Genomic DNA, 22305 nt, shown 5'->3' with positions numbered 1-22305 from the left:
ATCCATCATTAGAGGCAAAGGAATAATTCTGGAGTTAGAAATAAATGAAGTCTAAAAGTAACTTAAATGCAAGTGAGGCTAAAATGTGTTTAAACTCTTGGGTATTAGAGTTTCCTTGTATAAGATAAAAAGAATATTAGCATTTTAATGATCAGTTCTTATTACCTGTTCTAATGCAAAAAAGGCACAATGTTAAAATTTGGGAGGAGAACATAATTCTATGTCATTATTTAGTTTACGGTTTAACTTTCTCAGTCCACCTAAACTTTAATTATAGTAAAAATGCACAGATTGGTGTCACTACAGCTTTCTCAACGGATGTCTTTTACTCTGTCATGCACTAGTAAGCACTTAATTTTCATTTATATCATCTTTACTTAATCACTTACCCACCATTGGGATACGTAGAGCATTTTCCACTCTTTCTATATGGATATAAAGCATCATGATGAACATCTTTGTAAATAAAGCTTTTGTTAGCTCTTTGGCAAGACTGAGTACTCCTCAGTAATAGTTTCACCACCGACTTCGTTTGAAATGTTCTCTCAAGGGATCGCACTCTGTCCTGAAATTCTTTGTTGGGAAATATCACTTGCTAGGCAGGTTCGTGTGCTTGCTTTGTTGTTGTTTTTCCCTTGAAAGTGCTTCAGGTGCTACACGTAGATGAAAATGTGCCAACCCTCCTTCCCTGCACTAAGTATAGTGAGAAGTGTGACCCCAATCCCAGCTGCACAGGTATTTAAGGATCCAGGGAAAGTCTTTATCAAGGTGATAAGAATGTCAGCTTGCTTCATTCACATCTCAACACAATGATCCCTCCCTCCGAAGCCTTTTTATGTTAAATTGAATTCAAATCATTCCTCAGTGAACTTTAATCTTGAGTTAATTATGACTCAGTGTTCCTCAGCCTCACTCGCCTTCTGTAATTCAGGATATGGTTTTGAAACAACCAGCTGAGTGTGGCCTGGTGAGGCGCACGACGGAGTGCTGCCCAGCTAGCATTTCGGGAGATAAGATGAAAGCTACCTGTCTTCTTGGAGTTTAATTTCTTAGTCTTCTCTTAAAATGCCTGTTTTAAGGGAAAATACAGATATGGGCATGGATCTGTATATTTTGTGTATGTTTGTGTACACGTGTCAACAAAAATGTGTGAGGTACAATAAAATATAATTTCAATATTTTTCTTAATAGCCACTTTGGAAATTAATCAGATTAGGTATAAAAATAGTGCATTGAACTAGATTACAATAAAAATAACTAAAATCTATCCATGCTAACTATGTGTCAGTTACCTTCAATTTCTTTAGGTTAACCCACATATCAGTGCTAGGAAGTGGCAGGATTTTAACTGTTCTGTAAGTGGGTTAGCTGATTTAAGAAGTGTTAAGTTACTTGTCCTATATCAACTGGTGAGCCAGAATTAAAACCCAGAAAGTCTGCCTAACGTTCCTGGTTTCTAAACCCAACACTGATCCACCTCTATAGCAGAGATAGCTTTATGTCTAGAGAAAGTATTGGCATAATGTAGGTAACAAATGTGCTATTTTTAGAAAAAATGTATTTAGGTTAAGCTTTCCTAACTTAAGTTGTATTTAGAAGGTAAAGAAGAAAAGTGTGATGGTAAATTATTTTTCATATTTTAATGTGGACAGACTATTTCACAAGACTGCAAGACACGCTACTTAGTAAATGTGTGTGTGTATGTATGTGTGTGTGTGTGTGTGTGTGTACATATATAATGGTAACATTTATCATCCTTTCCTAGGCCTACTTGGGGATGTTTCTATCTAATGCATTCCCCTAGTGGGAGCCCTGGTTTGTGTGCCTGTATAGAAGACAAGACCTTCTTGGCATTCTGGTTCCTCCTCCTTAGGCACATTTCTCCCACAGGCTCATAGAACACTGTCCTACTGTATGTAGATAAAATGGAGGTTGTGAAATGCAGTTCATGTTTTCATTCTTGCTTTGACTGAACATCTGCTCACCCAAGACCAGCTTTTTTTAGTTCCATCCACTCATTACTATGGTTACCATGGTATATACTCTATTTTAGGCCTGTATCTATTGGCGTGTGGCCATTCTCTTGGGGAGGAGAAAAGAAAAAGTTTTCCAGAGCCAAACTGGCCTTCTATTCAGTAAATATGGTAATTTCTGCCTATGCTAAGTTTCTTTCCCTCCCCTTTCCTTTATGTTTGGTGTTCTTCTGTTTGGAAAGGATCTTTCCATCCAACTTTTTTGTGTGGATTTAACTACACATTTTCTACTTAATTACTCCCTCTGTTTTGAAAAGTTTCCCCTTAATTGCACTCATATAGGGTTTGTTTCTATAGTTATTGTGATATTTAAATGTGACAGTTGCTTGCTTATATTCTTTTAAATATGGTATCCAAGAAGAAAAAACTCTGATATTTCTTGAAGAAGATCATGCTGTTAGTAGATTTTAGTCACACTATGGACCTGTGTTGTCCAATAGGATAGATAGCCAATGGCCTTATGTGGCAATCGAGTTATTCAATTGCGTTACTCCAAGTTGAGTTTTGCAGATTTTGAAGACATAGAAGAAAAAAAGAATATAAAATATCTTAATAATGTTTTATTGACTGTGTGTTGATTACATGAAATAATATTTTGTTATAAGCAAAATTAAATATATTATTAAATTAATTTCACTTTTTTATAACTTTTTAAAATGTGACTGCTAGAAAATTTAAATTAAATATGTGGTTCACAATGTATTTTAATTAGCTTTTGTTGCTTTAGAGCACTTTTGAAAGTTGAGATGTCAGTAAACAAAAATAAGAATTATTTGCATTTTTATTCATATTTGCATTTTTATTATCAGCTATAATAATTTCTATGCTTAAATGTATGTCTCCATAGTTCATAAATGCCTGTCATTTAAAGGTAATGTATTTGAATTACCTAAGAAATATGAATCACATCATCTTTACCTTCCAGGTATAAAAATATGAAGATATTGTATATAATATATAAATAATCTGGTGGAATTATACATATACATATATGTAATTTTTCACTTGAGCTAATAAATTATTATACCTCACAACTATAACCCATATTTACCAATGTAAAAACTTTTTTTTAGCCGGGAGTAAATCTTCACAGTCAAAATATACATGCAAGAGACCTGAGAAATAAAGGCACAAAACTCATGCATTTTTTTTAAAGGCTTTACTTATTTTCTGAGAGAAAGAGAGACAGAGAGAGAGAGAGAGAGAGCATGAGCAGGGAGAAGGGCAGAGAGAAGGAGAAACAGGCTCCCTGCTGAGCAGGAAGCCCAACCTGGGGTTTGATCTGGGTACTCTGGGATCATGACCTGAGCCGAAGGCAGACACTTAACTAAGTCACCCAGGTGCCCCAAAACTTATGCATTTTTTATGAAAGGGGAGTGGTTCATCATTTTATTAAAACAATTTAAATTATGTACAAATGTAAGTATATCTATTTTATAAGCCTATTACTCTAGGTTCTATGCACACTCAAAATTAGTAACAGGTTTATAGCGGGGGCGGGGGGGGGGGAGAAAGAATTACTAGGGAATCCTAGGAATTTAAAGAATTTCTTCTCCACATCTTACATATCTATGGAATAGACCCCAAATATCCCAAACAATTGATGTTTCTAAGGGTGGGTTTGAATCAGTAAGGACATTAAAGTATTTATATGAGCAATTATATACCCCATATCAGAAATTAGAAACACAGCTTAAAAATTTTTCATCAAAAAAGTTACAAATATATAATCTTTGCTCTTATAAACCATTAACTCTTTTTTTAAATTATTTATTTGAGAGAAAAAGAGAAAGCACAAGTAGGGGAGCGGCAGAAGGAGAAGCAGACTTCTCACTGAGCAGGGAAACCTGACATGAGCCTCAACCCCAGGACCCTGAGATCATGGCCTGAGCAGAAGACAGCCAATTAACCAACTGAGCCACCTAGGCACTCCATAAACCATTTATTCTAATTTAATTTTTTATCTTATTTATTTTAATTGAATGATTTTATTATAAATTATAGTTATAAATAAACTTTATTTTCTGGAAAATTTTCTTATCCACAAATCACTGCAGATGAAAATATGTTAAATTGTCTCTTTATTAAAATACTTCCAGAACTAGAACAAACAATCCTAAAATTCGTATGGAAGCACAAAGACTTCAAATAGCTGAAGCAACCTTGAAAAAGAAAAACAGAACTGGAAACATCACAATTCCAGACTTGAAGTTAAATTATGTAGCAGTAGTAATTAAAACACTATGGTACAGGCATAAAAAGAGACACAGAGGTTAATAGAATAGAATAGAAAAGCCAGAAATAAACCACAATTATATGTCAGTTACTTAATCTTTGACCAAGGAGGAATGAATATACAATGGGAAAAAGAGAGTCTCTTTAACAAATAGTGTTGGGAAAACTGGACAGCCACATGGAAAAGAATGAAACTGGTCCACTGTCTTTCACCATACAGAAAAACTAACTCAAAAGGGATAAAAAACCTAAATGTGAGACCTGAAATCATATAAATCCTTGAAGAAGGCAGAGGCAGTACTCTCTCTGACATTGGTCATATCAACATTTTTCTAGATATATCTTTTGAGGCAAGGGAAATAAAAGCAAAAATATACTATTGGGATTACATTAAAATTAAGAAGTTTCTGTATGGTGAAGGAAACAACCAACAAAACTAAAAGGTGATCAGGAAAAGATATTTGCAAGTGACATATCTGAGAAAGGGTTAGTATCCAAAATATGTAGAGAATTGATACAACTCAACACCCGAAAAAGAAATTATCCAAATAAAAATGGACAGAAAACATGAATAAACATTTCTCCAAAAAAGACTTAAGATGGTCAGGAGACACATGAAGAGATGCTTAACATCACTCATTGTCAGGGAATGCAGATCAAAACCACAATGTGTATCACCTCATACCTGTCAGAATGGATAAAATAAAAAACACAAGAAATAAGAAATGTTGATGAGGATGTGGAGAAAAAGAAATCCTCTTGCACTGTTGATGGGAAGGCAAATTGGTGCAGATGTTGTGGAAAACAGTGTGGAGGGATGTATGAACCCATATGTTTATTGCAGTATTATTTGTAATAACCAAACTATGGAGGCAGCCCCAGTGTCCAGTGATTTAGTTGAGTGGAGGTGTGGTATATATGTGTATGTGTGTGTGTGTGTGTGTGTGTGTGTGTGATCACGACCGAATATTATTTAGTCACAAAAAAGAATGTAGTCGTGCCATTTGCAATGACATGGGTGGAGCTAGGGAGTATAATGCTGATCAAAATAAGTCAGTCAGAACAGAAAAATACCATATGATTTCACTCATATGTGGAATTTAAGAAACAAAACAAGCAAAGGAAAAAAGAGAGAGAGGGAGACAAACCAAGAAAGATCCTTAACTATAGAGAACAGACCGATGTTTACCAGAGAGAAGGTGGGTGGAAGGATGGGGGAATAGGAGCAGGGATTAAAGAGTGAATTACCGTGATGAATAAAGAGAAAAGAAAAAAAAATAAAATAAAATGATTTCAAAAAATAAAATAAATAGAATACTTCTAATGTTAGCCTTAAATCTGTATCACATAATACATATTAATACATTTATAAAATAAAATTTAGAAAATAGTGAATGTATAAATAGCAAACAAATTTACATTTCCAAAATATTTACTCTTCAAGAAAAAAACTGATCCAGGCATTTGGAATCATTTAGAGAGGAATTAAAGTAGTAGTGATTTAAGTTTAGGCTTTGATTGCTGCCTTTTAGTTAATTAACTTTTAAGAAGAAACTATTGCTTTTGGCATTTAGTCAAATGTAAGTAAAGGCAGGCGTGGACGTTTACTGTTGTGTGTGTGTGTGTGTGTGTGTGTTTTTCCAGTACACTTGGTGGACGTTAGGTATGGACCCAAATCTGTTAAATAGAGATGACGCAGTCCAGAATCTGAAAATTACATATTTTCAGTACATTAAGTTTCAATTTCTGGAAATGGAACACAATGTAATATGGGAAATTTGAAAGTTATTTTGCTTTAAGGTTTAAAAATAACTTCCTTGATGCCCCAAGGCTTAGAGTTCACTTAAATTACAACAGATACTTAGTCTCTGTATATATAAGCATATGTTTTGGATAAAAGTCACAAACCAAAAACAAAAGAGAAAAGCGTCACTGCACATAGGCATTATGACTTTGAAAATTTCCTCTGCCTAAGACATTTCAAATTAGCTCACTGACCAAACTATCTTCTGACTTTCTGGCCTCGGAGCTATGATTTCTTCATCTGGATTTTTCTTCGGAAGATGGCTATATCATGGGGAAACCGGAAGAGTTTGAAATTTTGAAATAGTAATGAGCATTCTTTAATAACTTTCTATTAATTAGAGGCAGCTGACTTCATTGTTTTCTTTATTTTAAAAAATTCCTTCGGTGAGTGTTGAGGATTTTGATAAAGAGGCAAATGAGGAGTTATAGGGAGTATGGAGTCAGTGTTGTGGAAGATGTTAAACACATGATTTTAAGTCATTTAAGTCTGAGTGTGGAATATTGGCCATAGAGAGTTGTGTCCTTATGTTGCATTTTTACAATGTGATGCAAGAGTGAAAACCAAATTGGTGATAATCAAGGAATGTTGTAAACCTGTAGGTGATGAAGATCTTGATAATAACCTCCACTGAAAATCTTGGAGGATGGTAATTTTATAAGTTATTTCTTAAATTGGCACTCACATGCAGTAAGTAGGAACTATTGTTGGTTTTCTGATTTTATATGAGAAATGCTCCATCAAAACTAAATTTTTGTCTCAAAAATAGCATTATTGATAGTAACCAAAGGACAGATGAACTGACTCTCTAAATCAAGGTCCTAGTCAGTGTTCAAAGCAGCAGTCTTAGACTGAATCATGACTTTTCAAAAAAGTAATATTGTATTATTTCTTTCTTATCTTAATATAGTGATTCATAACCATATTATTAGGTCATTGCATTGATAACATGCCTGCAGTGAGGAGAAACATTCAAAAGTAACCTACTTGGGTGTACCAAACTTAAAAAGTTACTCAATCTTTAAATATACTCAAGAACTATAAATATTTATTCTGGAGTAAGAGCTAATATGTAGTGATAGTTTTATGTATTTTTTCCTCTACGTTTTTTTTTTTTCTATGAAGCATGGATTTTGCTCTGTGTGTATCTCAGAGCATATCTACACATACCTCATTAATAGAACATATGAAAATAGACATATATTTCAACTCATCAGTGTCTTAGATTGTTGCAGCCATGTGTTAAGGCTATGTTCTTTTCACTATACTGAATTGCTGATGTGAAACCAAACAGAGCCCTTATATTGACAGATTTAGTTGATATCTCTCTCTCTCTTTCAGTTGATCTCTTTCTAATTTTAGCTTTTAGTTTCAACGTTGCCCCCCCAGTTTGTCCCAGGATCTAATGTGTTTAATTTAGGAATCCATAAGACTTTAACTTGTCTAGACATTTACATATCTATGGACTAGTGTCTAGGACAACGTAGCCTAGAATTAAGCACATGTCTTGTCTAATATGGGTATTATGGGGGTGGGGGTGGGGGAAGGAGGTAGATTACATTGCCCTGAATAAGAATTCATGATTAATTAGAATCACATTGATTATAATTTAATGTGCAACAAATATAGTATCATTTTTTTCTGGAAATGAGTCATAAAGACTTAGAATTTGGGGTTTATTTGTAATATCCTGATAAGACATCTGTTGTGAACTGCTAGTAAAACTCATAAGGCCACACCAATACTCAAAGTAGCATATCACACAATTCAATGACCTATGTAGGCTTTGGATCCTTTGTTGGAACTCTTTCTGATAGAGTAAAGGAGGAGTGAGTAATGGTAAAAACAAGTTGCTCAATGAGAAAATAATACAACTAAATCCTGCTTCTGATAATTTTGTGACTAAACTGAAAGAATAATACTACAAGTCAGAGTTTCAATTTATTTACTTTTTTGCTTCTATTAAAAGTTCATTCATGCAAATTATATTGTTCCCAATGTGCCAGAACATTTCGTTAATAGCAGGGAAATACCTCATTGCCAATGGGGTTGAACAGGCTCTCATCCACATTCCTATTTTATTTCAGCAGATTGAACTTCCCTTCCTTCCATTTCTCCTTTTTCTGCCACTAAAGGAGCATGCCTGCATGCACACAGACTTCATTCTTTCTTATTACTTGCCAGCTGTAAGGCTAAAATGCCAAGCTCTAAAATGTGTGTGTGTGTGTTTTTCAAACAGCAGCAGCAGCAACATCTGGATCTGTGCAACTTTAATCTTGGCTGGTTTCCTTCTTTCCTTTTTGGCCTTCCAGGCACCTGTGGACGTCCTGTACATACACAATGACATCAAACCGTAGCTGGAAATCTGATTCTCTTGGTATAATGAACAATGATTAGTTAGAAGCATGTAAAACCACAAACTGTGAGTAATAAAGAACAAGTTCCATACATTGTAGATAAGGGACAATGAAAACTTAACTTAAAAATTAAGTGACTTAAAAAAAATTAAGTGACTTTAAAAACAGTTAATGAAAACTAGAGTCACCTGAATCTTTTTATTTTCAAACTTTATTATAAAATTGTGGGCTGAATTAAAAGCAGAAATGCCCCTTTTGTCTAAAGGGAAAGGTTCTTGTCATAAAATAGTAAGCCTTGATTTTAACCTAAGAGAAATTTGGAGGGAAGCCAAAAAGTTCTTCCAAATACCCCTGGCAAATTTCTTAATCATCTTAGATACTTCTGGATTTTTTTTGATACCCCAAGGTTCCTGATGTCTTTTTGAACTCCTAACTGAATGACTGCAAAGTGAGATTTGGAGACTACTCAGAAAAGCAATCAATAGTTACAAAAAGAAAACCCTGTCTGTCATAGGTATTGACTGCTTGAAACTCCATTCTACAAAGGTCATGGCATTCAAATATAAAACCTGAGATAGAGCCTTTGATCTGCAAAACCTAGCACTGTATGATTCTGGTCTTTCTTTTTATGGTATGGGCTCATCAGTTTGTTTTAAATGCCTTGGCTAACTACCTTCAGATATGAATATCAAAGAGATAGAGAACAAAATCCATCCCTATACTTTTGATTCTCTTTGATTTAATAAAATCCAAGCCATTCTTATGTCAGAGTATAAAGGAGGGGCCATTGTAATTGTTAGCAGGGATTCATGGAAGATTTGGGTAGAAAACTGTGCTTGTCAAATTCTAAAATAAGCAGTCATTTAAGTGTGCAAAAAATAAATCTAATGCCACATGTAACATGGGGAGAAAAAGTGGTTGAAAGTAAGTAGTATCATCAGTGGCAGATGATTATTTTGGGTAGTAAAGGAAAAATAAATTAGGTAATGTTTTTCAATGATAAAACACATGAAAGGATGCATGTATCTCTCCTTTCACCTGCTCACCGACTCCGCCATTGCCTTCATCATGTGTTCTTACGGGGTCTGCCTAAACTGATGGTCTTCCCTGGAAACAAGATGAGCAGATCTTATGACTTACATGCGTGCCATTTTTTGTTATATATTGGCTTCGTTTTCTTAATTGTTTCAAAGTTTTGATATTAGTTTCCCTAATTGCTCAGCAGGTACATTAAAAAGTCATCTATCTCACCCATATTCTTGATTTTTGATGTATTTAAGAGTTAATTGTCATCCTCACTTGGTGAATTATGTCATAAACATACTTAAGAATATGACTTAATTCACATTAATATATTTTTAAGACTCATTTTGAATTGCCAGTTAAGTGTATTTTAACAACAAAAATGAGCAGTAGAATGTATATTCAGGGCATAAAATATTTATTCCTGCTTAATATTAGCCACTGATAGTATAAAATAAATTGAATATAATTGGTTTTCTATTACTTTTAATTGAGTTACTTCTTACAAGAATTTATGTTTTCTATGTCGTACCTTTATTCTTATCCATTAGCTAAGTATGTGAGGCATCTGATGCTAATCATTGTTTGGCCCCAAATCCTTGTAATTGAATAAATCATATATTAGGGTCCATCAATTCAACCAGCAAGTACAAGTCTTAAATTTGCCAGAAAAATAATATCATAAAATTCTTATAGGGTAGGACATAATTAATCTAAAGGCCACAAAGCTCCCATGTGAAGGCAGAAAGAGAAGAGCAAACACATCCCATAAAATAACACAACTTTGGGAATTAGTTACTGTATTCTCTCTCCTTTTTCACTAAAGCATGTCATATATTGTTGACTTTAATAAGTGCTGTTCAGAAAAATATAGGGGAACAGTATATTTTATAGGGGTTTGGTGGAAAAACCATGGCCCTCATCTTATTTCAGCTTCTCATTGTTGTTCACTTGGATTATTACAATAGTCACCTGATCTGATTTCAATCCCTCTTCCAGGTTTCTGGGAACATGTTCCTTCCAAACCCCTGTAATGTTCATGTTTCTCCTCTGATTAAAATCTTCCTAAAGTCTTTTGCCATGACAACCTCTCAATCCTCATCTTTTGCCTACTTGTTTCATTAAAATGTATGTTTTGAAACACAAAACTGCACATAATTCTTTGAGCATTGAATGTTTTACTGTCTCCGTGACTTTATGATACTGTTAATTCGGCCTGGAATGTCCTTATTATTTTATCTAACGTGGCTTTGCTACATTCCCACGTGCCGGGCACAAGCCCATTAAAAGTCCCAGGTTAAAATAATTTCCTTCAGGAAACCTCCTATGAATCTGAGTAGAGTTATTCACCCCATATTACCTCCGTATCTTCAGTTTAGTTACATCTTTGCACCCTTATCCCTAATGAATTTACATTTGTCCCTCATTTGAGATTTTGTGATGCTTCAAAGCTGGAAGAGCATGTTATTCACACATGCATTTCCCGTGTCCAGCAGAGTGGGTACCTACATGCTTAGCAAATATTTATTGAATGAACAAAGGAAAAAAGTGAATGGTCAAAATGAACAGAGGTCAGTACAACAAAGAATATTTTTAATCTCTATAAACTTGCCAAAGGTTGAAAAAGATGAGCTATAATCAATTCATTGCGATGAGGGACTATCTCATTGGAAGAGAAACCTTCAGAAGTTACATGTAGCAAGTACTGTTGTGTTTATCACATGTAAAAGTTTCTTATCCTGACAATTACTATCAATTTCCTCTTTCTTTCTGCCTCTTTCCCCCCTTTGCTTTCTTTTTTTTCCCCTCTTTCTTCTAAGAACTAAGCGTGTATTATAAGCCAGAAACTTCTCTAGGACATGGTGTTAAAGGGGTCATTAATGTTTATTTATGGTTACCAAACTCTCTTGCGACAGTGCAAATGAGTTTTTGAAGTGTAAAGATGGGGACACTAAAACATTTTTTTTTCCACATAGACTGCCATAAAAAATAACTGGCCTCTCTTATTTCCAATGCTTGTTCGCTTGACTCATTTCTGGTTCTCTGAGTAATGTTCCTAAAGATTATACTGGCTCTTTTATTTCTTTATAATTTACAAAATTACTTATTTGTGAAAAGGGAATTAAGTGAAATCTAACAACAACAGACCATAGAAAAGAATGGAGCCACCCATACGTTAAAGATTTAATTCATAAAAATCAAAACTGTAATCTATCAACCATTATCCCAACAAATTAGAAAATGCTATAAATTAGCTTTGTGTTATATTTATTTTGTTGTAAATGTAAGCAAATATTATGTCGTTCCCATTAATCCAGTTTTGAATTTTATCACAGGCTAAAAGACCTTGCAAAAAAGAAATCAACCTTGAGGGTCATCCATTCAACAAATAGACCTTGTACTAAGCTGCTTTTCTATATTGAAGTTTGCTCCATTTGCATGCTTTTAGGCTTGAAATATGTGATTAAGTGCTACATTCTTTACATTAGCTAGTGATGGTGAAAGTGATGAAACAGGGTCTAGTTCAAAACAATGCTACTTTGAAAAAATAAACTCATTTATAAAATGGCAGTTATATAAATGGCAATTTTACAGATTTTAAAATCTCTTTTACATAGAATTATTTAATAGATCTTACAGGATTCAAGAATATTCTTACATACTCTCACATTGTCTCTGTTAGCGATTGTGCATGTTCTTTGATACTACCTTGACTCTCTGTGAAGGAGTCTAGTATAATTCTTGGCATACATTGAAGACTCAGTATTGCCCCATTTCTTCTGCTTTTCTTTCTCCCTCAATCCCTTTCTCTTTCCTTCCCTCCCTCTATGCGTCAGGATACTACATTTAAGTGATGTCTTGCCAAATTATTCCAGCCCAAACTGACCACTTGTTTCCTAACTGCCACTGAACACACCTAGTGGCTTAGAAGTGAATTATATTATGAATTTTCTTTTGAAAAATAGTGTGGGATTCTTTCATATATGAATGTTCACCTACCTGGAAATAATGCATATCTGTTGAGGGCAGAGATCATCTCCTAAGCAGATTTTGCACATTTCAGGCTGGCTCTTGCTTGTAAAATGGATCTATATAATACTGTGCCTATAACAGCCTCTAAAACTTTTTTTAAAAACAAATATTAAAATCTTACACCATACACATTTTTTCAAAATACAATTAAAAAGAATCAAGTAATATATATGAAAACATTTAATACACATATACCACTCATATATCCCATTTTCACAAGAATTTTTACAAAATAGAAATGAGTTACTCTAGGGGCCCCTGGGTGGCTCAGTCAGTTAAGTGTCTGCCTTCAGCTCAGGTCATGACCACAGAGTGCTGGGATCGAGTCCCACGTCAGGCTTCCCGCTCAGCCTGCTTCTTCCTCTCCCCTGGCCACCCCTACCCCCCACTCGTTTTTTCTTGCTCATTCTCTCTCTCTCAAATAAATAAAATCTTTTTAAAAAAGAAATGAATTACTCTATAATTTTTAAACTATAGAGTGACTTTGGTTTGCCCATTAGTTTTACATACATATCCCAGGCTGAAATAAGTCAAAAGCAAATAATTCAAGAATATGTTCATTTGTGGTTCATAAAACACTTAAATTTAGTCTATAATATTTTTCCTTAAATTATAGAATTGGCCTATTGAGAATTTGACTGAAAACCTTGATCTGACCAATACCACTGAGCCAGCTAGCATAGACAACCACCATCTTTCCTCTGAACTGCTGTAAAAGCAACTGAATCATCTCCGTGCCTGCATAGGCGCCTTCCACAGTGCCTGCCCTGTCAAGTTGCAGAGTATCCTTTTAGAATACTCTGGACCATATCAGTCCTACGTGCCACACTTTCCAGTTACTTTCACGGCTCCCCACGGCCTGTCAAGTCCTTCGAAGCTCACAGGCTCTTCGTGCTGTTTCTCTCCTACCTTTTATTTCATCTCTTACCATGCCCCTCATTCGGGCCACGAGAGACATGTGTGCCTCCTTGGGGTTCCTGAAATATTTCCACCTGTATACTTTGCATCTCTGCTGCCTCAGACTCTTCTCAAGGATAATTTGTGGCTGCCTTTCTGCCTTAATTCAGGTCTCTGCAAGTGTGACCTTATGAGACAGGTTCTCTATGGCCTTCTATTCTAAAACAGTACCTCTCGCCACTCTGTCTCTCCTTTGCCTCACTTTGATAGTGATTTTTTATATCATGTTCTAATTTACTACTTCATTTATTTATTGTCTGTCACCTTTCCCTAGAATGTAAGCTTCATGAGCAAAAGGACTTTGCAAGGGGCCTGGGTGGCTCAGTGGGTTCAGTGTGGGACTCTTGGTTTCAGCTTGGGTTGTGACCTCAAAGGTCAGGACATCAAGCCCCTATATGGGCTCTGCATTCTGCAGGGAGTCTACTGGAGAGTCCCTCTCCTTTTCCCTTGGCCCCTCCCCCTGCTTGCTTGCTCATTCTCTCTCTCTCTCTCTCTCTCAAATAAATAAATCTTTTTAAAAAAGGATTTTGCTTATCCATGATCTCAGCTCCAAAGTCTAAAACTGATGTATATATCATACGTATGTATAGACATAGATATGTATATATTAATGTGCATACACACCCATTCTCCTTAGTTACAGTCTATATGCTTATTATAAAAAATAAAGATAAATGTAAATTATTACATATAAAGCACTTATTGTATTAGCTATGCTCTTTCTTTTCATACTCTTTATTATGCAGTGACTGTCTTTTTTTTCCACTGAAATATAAGTTCTTTGAAGGAGGAGGTTGATTACATCTGCTTAATTTTAGTCACTGCGACAATGCTGTGTACATGCCTTACATATTTTATCAAACCATAAAATTGTTGTATTGAATGTTGAAAGGAATTATTTTTGACATTGCCTTTGCTATTGATAATTATAATGTAGTCAGGGATATTGTGAATCTTCTTACCATTCTCATTGATGTTGTAGTCTATCTAGCTAGACATTTGGTACTTCACTTTTCATTAAGAATAGATAATAATTTTAAGACCACACATTTTATGACAGATTTCACTCTCTTTGAAAAAAGAAGTAACTAGGGGCTCCTGGATGGTTTAATTGGCAAAGCATGTGCCTCCTGATCTCAGGGTTGTGAATTTGAGCCCCACATTGGTGTAAAGATAACTTTTTAAAAAAAATCTTAGAAGAAGAAGAGGAGGAGGAATGAAAGAAGTTCAGGAATAATTTTTGAAATTTCCCATTAGGCATTTTTAAAAATGACATAGTTTGTTTTCTGGAATTCTAACTTGGTTAAGTATGATTGCCAGTGTATAAGTAATCATCATTTTGCTATTTATCTATCAGCCAAAAACAACATTTGCTTTGTTTCAACCATATGTTCTTTTCTTTTTGCTCTATGACAATCTTGTTTTTGTTCATTCATTGGACCTGGCGGATGACTGTAAGGGTTTGAATTCCGAAGCCAATTCAGCATTAACTTTATATCCATGACCAATGTCAAATCTGAACTCTATCTAAGAACTGTTGAGTAATCCCACATTAATCTTCTCTGTGTCCCAGCTCTGACTAGCACTAATGAACAGTTTGATTGGAAACCCCAGCAGATTACTATCGTCCTATAGAGTTTGCTTTCGTCAGAAACCTCCCTATGGATTTATCCCACCCACCTAAGTCAGGCTGCTGTGGCTCAACAATATTTGAAAAGTTTTCATACATCCTGTAATTAAAGAAATCCTTGACTCATGGTGCCAGGAATGTAAGTGGGTCCCACTGTTATGCTAGTAAATACTAGTTTTCCAAATTGTTTTTATTTATTTACACATTTTGACGTTGTGTTGATTTACCATTTTTTGAAATGGGAAAGGTAATACATAATTAAAAACTTTTTAAAGATTTATTTCAAATCACACATAAAAGCTGAAATGCACCACTCTCTTGAAGAGAATAAACAGACACTCATGATTTTAAAGTATGTTTAAAATAAAAATATTTGGCATAAATATTTTTATTGTGCAGATGTTGTGCTATAACAAAGAAAAATTCATAGGATATTACTTTTTGAATGTTATAATACCAAAGAAATTAAATGTTGAATTAAAAAGTAAAATCTTTAGTCTGTGTTGTATAAACTGAATGATGGTAATCAGCCATGATGCGTGACTAAGGCGCACATCTGTCCACATGATTTATGAGAGAATATAATCAGAGAATAAGTTCTCAATTTTTTAAAAAAACTACAGTTCATTGTAAGAAGCAGTCATGTTTACGTAGAAGCATGGAAGTATTTTTCATTTATACTATTTCTGTGGGGCTCTTTCCCCTTTTCCCTCTGAACTTAGTCTTTTCCACACATTGCAGGCTCCAAGTACCCCCTTGTGAACTTCCACTCAGGAAATGACACGATTTCTTCTCATTGGAGAAATGTTTTCTTTTTAAGAAGTGAGTAGTACTTATATTCTGCTTTAGCTGGAGGTGGTCTGTGATACTTGGCATGCTTGATTACGTAATGGTTAATGTCAAAAGAACAGGTACCTTAAAAGTCTTGCTCAGGTGGATATTGGTAAACTTTAGCTCCCATGCCACGGTGAATGGTATCTTCAGAGGAGGACTCAAGTTCTCCTGAGCATTTGGGGTCTTTGATTGGCCTACACGTTACGGTATAGAGAAAAACACACCGTTAGTTCAATGCCAATGGTAGCTAGTCTGCAGAGATCATTTAGAAAAGAATCTTACCCTTGTTACTCTGTAAGCACTTGTTATGCATTTACATTCATAATTGATGACATTCATTTAAAGATTTGTTTAATCTTTACTACAAGCTCACAGCGTATTATTATTTCCTTCACTTCACAAGTTAGGGAACAGGCTAGAGTTGTAATCATTTGCCAGAGGCTGCCCGGCAAGTGAAATGGGGGAGTCACGTTTCCAGTCTAGGACATGTGACTCTGTGGGCCATGCCCATACCTGCTGTGCTCCTCGCCTGTTAGGAATGGAACCCCTGGGAATCCCTGGGTGGCTCAGCGGCCTAGAGCCTGCCTGTGGCCCGGGGCACCATCCTGGAGACCCGGGATCGAGTCCCGCGTCGGGCTCCCTGCGTGGAGCCTGCTTCTCCCTCTGCCTGTGTCTCTGCCTCTCTCTCTCTCTCTCTCTCTCTCTCTCTATGTCTATCGTGAATAAATAAATAAAAATCTTTAAAAAAAAAAAGGAATGGAACCCCCTTTCTCAGATGCAGTCTTCTACAGGGAGCACCCCGAGAGTTTCAAGGTGATTGATGTGATATCTCATTGCTTTAAATCTTCAAAGACTTTGTTTTGTATCTTTCTTAAAATATGCATATTTTCCATGAATACAATTAAAATGATGATAATCATGATACGAGATAATAACAATCCTTCACTGAGGGTGTACTTTTGAGAAGTATTTGTTCTACAAACGATGACTCACTTCTTGTCACAACACCACCGTGAAGTAGGTACTATTACTATCCCCACTCTATATATGATTAAGTTCACACAACTAATTATTTACATAGTGATGATTTGAATGCAGTCTGATCCCAGATCATGTGTCTTAAAAGTTATTGTCTTATAATTATTGCTCGATTGTACAGCAGAGAAAGATGGTGCTTTCCTTAAGCTCTGGAGCACTTTTATAAAATAGTAGCCCAATATTTTAATTTTACTAATAATTATCCCCCATCTTGTGTCAGAAAACATGTAAATGTAATTTAGGGGAAAAAGTTAGGAAAAGCACATAAGAAAGAAATATTAATTAATAAATGTTTGTGAGATTAAATATGTAACCCTAATTTCACCAAAATATAACAGTAAGGATGAGCTAAGATTGGAATTATCAAATTATACCTGACTTTATAAACTTTCTGTTCTCCTCCATAGATTGCATCCAAACCTCTTGGTTTTATCTAGGTGGACTAAAATGTAGGAGAATGTAATTGTAATCAAATTGTTATTATCAAAAACTCTTGTCCTTGGGATGCCTGGGTGGCTCAGTGGTTGAGCGTCTGCCTTTTCGGCCAGGGCGTGATCCCAGGGTCCTGGGATCAAGTCCCACATTGGGCTCCCTGCATGGAGCCTGCTTCTCCCTCTGCCTATGTGTCTGCCCCTCTCTGTGTGTCTCTCGTAAATAAATAAATAAAATCTTAAAAAAAAAAAAAACCCTCATGCCTGAACTCAACAGTGAAGAATAAAATGTAGCTAAATACATATTTGACTAATCTTAGGTAATTCACCAGGTTCATGGCCACTGTGTATTCGGTATACCTGTGGCAAGACCTTTTTGTATATCTTATCATTTAATCTTCACAATAATCCTAAATGGAAATTGTAATCATACTGTTTATGCGGGGAAGAAAAAATGGAAGCACAGAGAGATTAAGTAACCTGCACTGGGGAACATAGCAAGTAAACTGGGAAAAGTACATGTGATTTCAAATCTCTGCTTTCTGACTCAGTCTTTCATCTTACATAACACAATTAAGTGAAGGCACATAGTTTATCTTTTTACTGTGAATTATAAATGTGTGTTGCTCAGCTCTTAATTTATACAAGTAACTGAGTTACAAAAGGAGAGGTCAGTTTAAATGAAAAAATTAATGTTACAGTTCTCCTAGAACGAGAGGCCCAGCACACCACGCAATGCCATGTAAGGAACACCAAGTTTTGGTCAGGAGGTAGAAGCAGTAGCAGCTCGACAACCTTAGGACAGAGCTTTAATGGTGTAAGGCAGAGAAGCAATGTAGGCTCCCTCCTACAGGGGAGCTCCCTAGAGGCCTCGTACCTCGCCCTGGGGTCATTTAGAGCAGAGGGATAGTGGCTTTATCTGTGAGTTAGATAAGGGGGAAGTGGAGATACAGCCTTGGAGCTACAGTTTTGCACATGAAAAGTATATCCCAGATAAATTCTCTACTACCCCCAAGAATTAGCTACCCTGGAAAGCTCAGTCTCTCTCCCCAGGTCTGTGAGGCCCCCAAGAGATGGCAAAACATGATAAGACGCAGACAATTCAATATATACATTTAATATAAACACATATTTATATTATATATAAATAAGTATATAATATATAAAAATAAGTATATATTTCACATATTATATATAAATATATAAAACAGTAAGTATGCCCATCACTAATGTACTTCTGAGTTGTGTAATAGCCTTCCCTGTCCTGAAGAAAATTATTTAAGATTCCTATACTGTTCATTTTTGTAAAGGGAACTAACTATATTTCCCTTTCAATTTTTATAAATAATTGTGTATGACCCAGTGCATGGGTTTAATAATAGAAGAAGTTGATGCTAGCAATATGAAATTTACAATTCTGGTAGCAATAAGACACTTCTTTCATTTGTTTAACATACTTTTAGAAGTTCTCACAGGGCACCTGGGTGGCTCAGTTGGTTAAACATCTGCCTTTGGCTCGGGTCACGATCGCAGAGTCCTGGGATTAACCCCATGTGGGCCTCCCTGTGTAGAGGGGAGTCTTCTTCTCTCTCTCCTTCTGCCCCTCCCCCCTGCTTGTGTGCACTCGCTCTCTCTCAAATAAACAAATGAAATCTTAAAATTATAATAATAATAAAAAAATTTCCTTAGGATGGGCACCTGGGTGGCACAGTCAGTTAAATGTCTGACTCTTGGTTTTGGCTCAGGTTGTGATCTCAGGGTCCTGAGATCCAGCCCCACCGCAGGGCTCCATGCTCAGGGTGGAGTCTGCTTGGCTTTCTCCGTCTGCGCACCCCCCGCCCCCACCACTCTCTCTCTAAAATAAATGACAAAATCTAAAAAAAGAGAGAGAGAAAGAAATTCTTAGGAGGAGTTCCTGCTAAAACTTAGCAACTTTTTTAGTGTCCTAGAAAGGACGTATCATTTTTACTGTATACAGATAGAGTAAGCACAAAATCTATAGATGGGGGACAAAATAGGAATACATCATAACACCCAAAGACAACAAATCATTTTCTTATGGGAGCGAGAAGATTTAAATGTATATCCCTGTTAAGTGTCTTTAGGGTTAAAAGTAAAACACTCACTACCAAGTGCTCTTGATATGTGGTCTGGGCATAAGTGATTCCATAATCATAATAGTGTAGGCCTAGGAAACAAGGAGAACAGAGGTGGGCATGATATCAACACGGCAGCAGGGCAGTGATTGAACTGAAGTCCTTGCTGCTAACTGGTCTCTTGATTTCGGTTGACCTCCTGGGGAACTTTACCACTTTTGTGTCTTTAATAGTCTGGTGGAGTCTATGAACTGCTTCTTCAAATGATGTTTCTAAATGCAGAACAGAAAATTTATAGTATTTCAAGGAAAAACAATCATATTAAAATTAAAAGAATATGGAAAGAACAAATTTGTAATTCAGTAATGCATGACTTATAAAACTAAAGGATTAAATGAGAGGATCTACTGGAAGATCTCAATGTTATAACGAAGGAAATGAATAGTATAAATGGCATCCTAAGATTTCTGAAAGAAACCTATTGTGACATTAAAATGTTTGATTTCTGTTGTGATACAGTTATAGGTATTGCTATCACCATTGTGATTGCAATGGTTTGTTACTTATATTCAGTTGAAAGTTAGTAAAATATATATATTTTTTCTAATCCAAGTTCATTGATCACCTGAATTTTGCACTGTATTCTTGGTGTTCTGTGAGGCCTGGGTGAGAAGCTTTGGGATTCTTAGGACTCTGTTTCCATGAAATTAAGGAAGTGTTTATGTCATTGTCGGTATCTTTGACATCATCTGCTCCCTTTCAGCTAGTCGCCCTTCTAATTATTGTACCCCAGAAAAAAAACAATTACATTTGTATTTTTTTACAAAAATTGCCAAGCACTTCATCAGGGCTCGGCATGAGTAGGCCAAGCAGTCCCTGGCCTATCTACCCCTCCAACTTGCTTTCTCCAGGGTCAAAATGTCCCTGGTCAAAAAATTGGTGCTAAAAGGCCTAAGAACTATGTCTTAGTATCAGGATGAATAATCTCTTCAAATCAATTCTGTCACTGATTATCCATGTTCACGGAGTTTTCTCTCTTTCAACTTTTTTTCCTATAAAGTGAATTAAAAATACCCAACTCCCTGAAATGTTGTCAGAATTGACGTTATATAAAGTGCTTTAAACAAGTTTTGAATTATAATACATGCCCAATACTAGCAGTTACTGTTATCCTGAGCTCGGGATTTGGTGGCTGATGCATGGTAAACTGCTACACTAATCAGCATTTATGGGGTAGATAAGGAAACCTGAAATCCCTCGAAATGAGTGTTAATGTTTTATTCAACCTTGTTTATTTGCATTATCTGGTGAGTATGTAACATTCATGATAATCATTTACATAAGTTTAGTTTAACAATACATTCCCGAGACCATACCTACATGTATAGTGATGATCTCTAAGTGGTTAGATCTTAAGCGAGTTGGTTGCATTGAAATCCAGGTCTGGTGGAATATAGGACTCTAACACAACTCACATACAGGTGTCCCAGAGGTGACTATATAAAGAATGTTATTGAGCAATGCGGTGGTCCATGAAAGTCATTTCATGCCACCTGGCCCATGTGTTCTATTCTACATATGTTATTGGGCACAAAAAGAATTCATTTATTCATACAAGAAATGAAAAAGAGAGCTTTTAATGATTTCTCTAAAGAAAAATTGTGATAACATTACTTAACAATTAGTTGATAATTATCAGTTTGGTATAAACATTTTTTTTAAAAGATTTTATTTATTTATTTATGAGAGACGGAGAGAGAGAGAGAGAGAGAGAGAGAGAGAGGCAGAGACAGAAGCGAAGGGAGAAGCAGGCCCCATACAGGGAGCCCAACGTGGGACTCGATCCCGGGTCCCCAGGATCACGCCCTGGGCCGAAGGCACCACTAACCGCTGAGCCACCCGGGCTGCCCAGTGTTCACATTTTAATAGCTAAAGAAAGCATGGGACTAAATGTGGAAAAGCCATATTTCTATTTTTTAAATGCTATCTATATACCAAAAACATACCAATTTCATACTAATTACCTAAGAATTGTGTATCAATGGGGATGCCTGGGTGCATGAATAAATAAATAAAATCCTTTTTTTAAAAAAATAGAATTACATATTACTAATTTTAAGGGATGAGGAGAAGGACATTCAGATCTGACCTAAAAGCTATTTGATGAACAATTTGTTTTGCTGATTTCATCATTCATATTTTGTTTCTTTTACCGCATAAAAATGTAGCCAATATCTCTAGACCAGTAGCTTTTTAGGAAACAAATCTATTTTTCAGATGATATTTATTTCAAAGCTTATTTAGAAAGGAGGCATTTAAGACAATTTTGCAGTTTCAGGACTCCTGAAGTAGTTGCATTTTCATGGAGCTTCTCCTAAGAAATGCTGTCCACCAGAGAACAGTTATTTCAGTTAAATAATTTATTGGCAACTCAGCAACCATAGTACCTGATGAAATATGTTGAGACAAGGAGTAGTCAAGTATAGTGAATGTGAAATGTACTGCGAATTTTAGAATAGGAAGAGCATATGCCAGGAAAAATGAAGAGTAATGCCTGTAAAATAATGATTATATTTGTTATGAATATTTTTAAGCTGAAAAAATAGTGATATTTAAGAAAAGAACAGTTGTTATAAGATATAGAATTTAAATAGAAATTAAAAGTATAAGAGCGACGCTATGCTAGGGCAAAGTTCTATGCCAAATATTAAAAATTATTAGCCTATAACCTTTAACACCTAAACAAGAATGTCACCGAATACATAAAATCATGGGTAACTATCATATAGCCCATATTTAATTTTCTATACATAGCACACTTGTCTCTAGAAAAT

The 22305-nt window shown here is 35.5% G+C and overlaps 1 protein-coding gene and 1 long non-coding RNA gene across 3 annotated transcripts in view; one reads left to right on the top strand and one right to left on the bottom strand.

Moving 5' to 3' along the window:
* SEMA3A (semaphorin 3A) overlaps positions 1-22305 on the top strand; it is a 453431-nt gene that overhangs the window by 118322 nt on the left and 312804 nt on the right. The window contains exon 1 of one of the 2 annotated variants that reach the window (XM_049096230.1): positions 8399-8494. The exons of the other annotated variant lie outside the window; for it this stretch is intronic. The gene's annotated coding sequence lies outside the window, so the exon portion shown is untranslated. Of the gene's footprint in view, positions 1-8398; positions 8495-22305 lie in introns of those variants that run through there. 2 annotated transcript variants of the gene reach the window in all.
* The window catches only part of LOC112661266 (uncharacterized), a 38544-nt gene continuing 31690 nt past the window's right edge, over positions 15452-22305 (bottom strand). Inside the window, exon 3 of the long non-coding RNA XR_003137569.3 lies at positions 15452-16100. This is a non-coding gene — a long non-coding RNA (uncharacterized LOC112661266). The remainder of the gene's footprint in view (positions 16101-22305) is intronic.

Source organism: Canis lupus, chromosome 18 (assembly GCF_003254725.2).
Source record: "Canis lupus dingo isolate Sandy chromosome 18, ASM325472v2, whole genome shotgun sequence".
Classification (NCBI taxonomy): domain Eukaryota; kingdom Metazoa; phylum Chordata; class Mammalia; order Carnivora; family Canidae; genus Canis; species Canis lupus.
The sequence above is the reverse complement of the archived record's forward strand: the minus strand, read 5'-3'. Positions and strand labels throughout refer to the sequence as shown.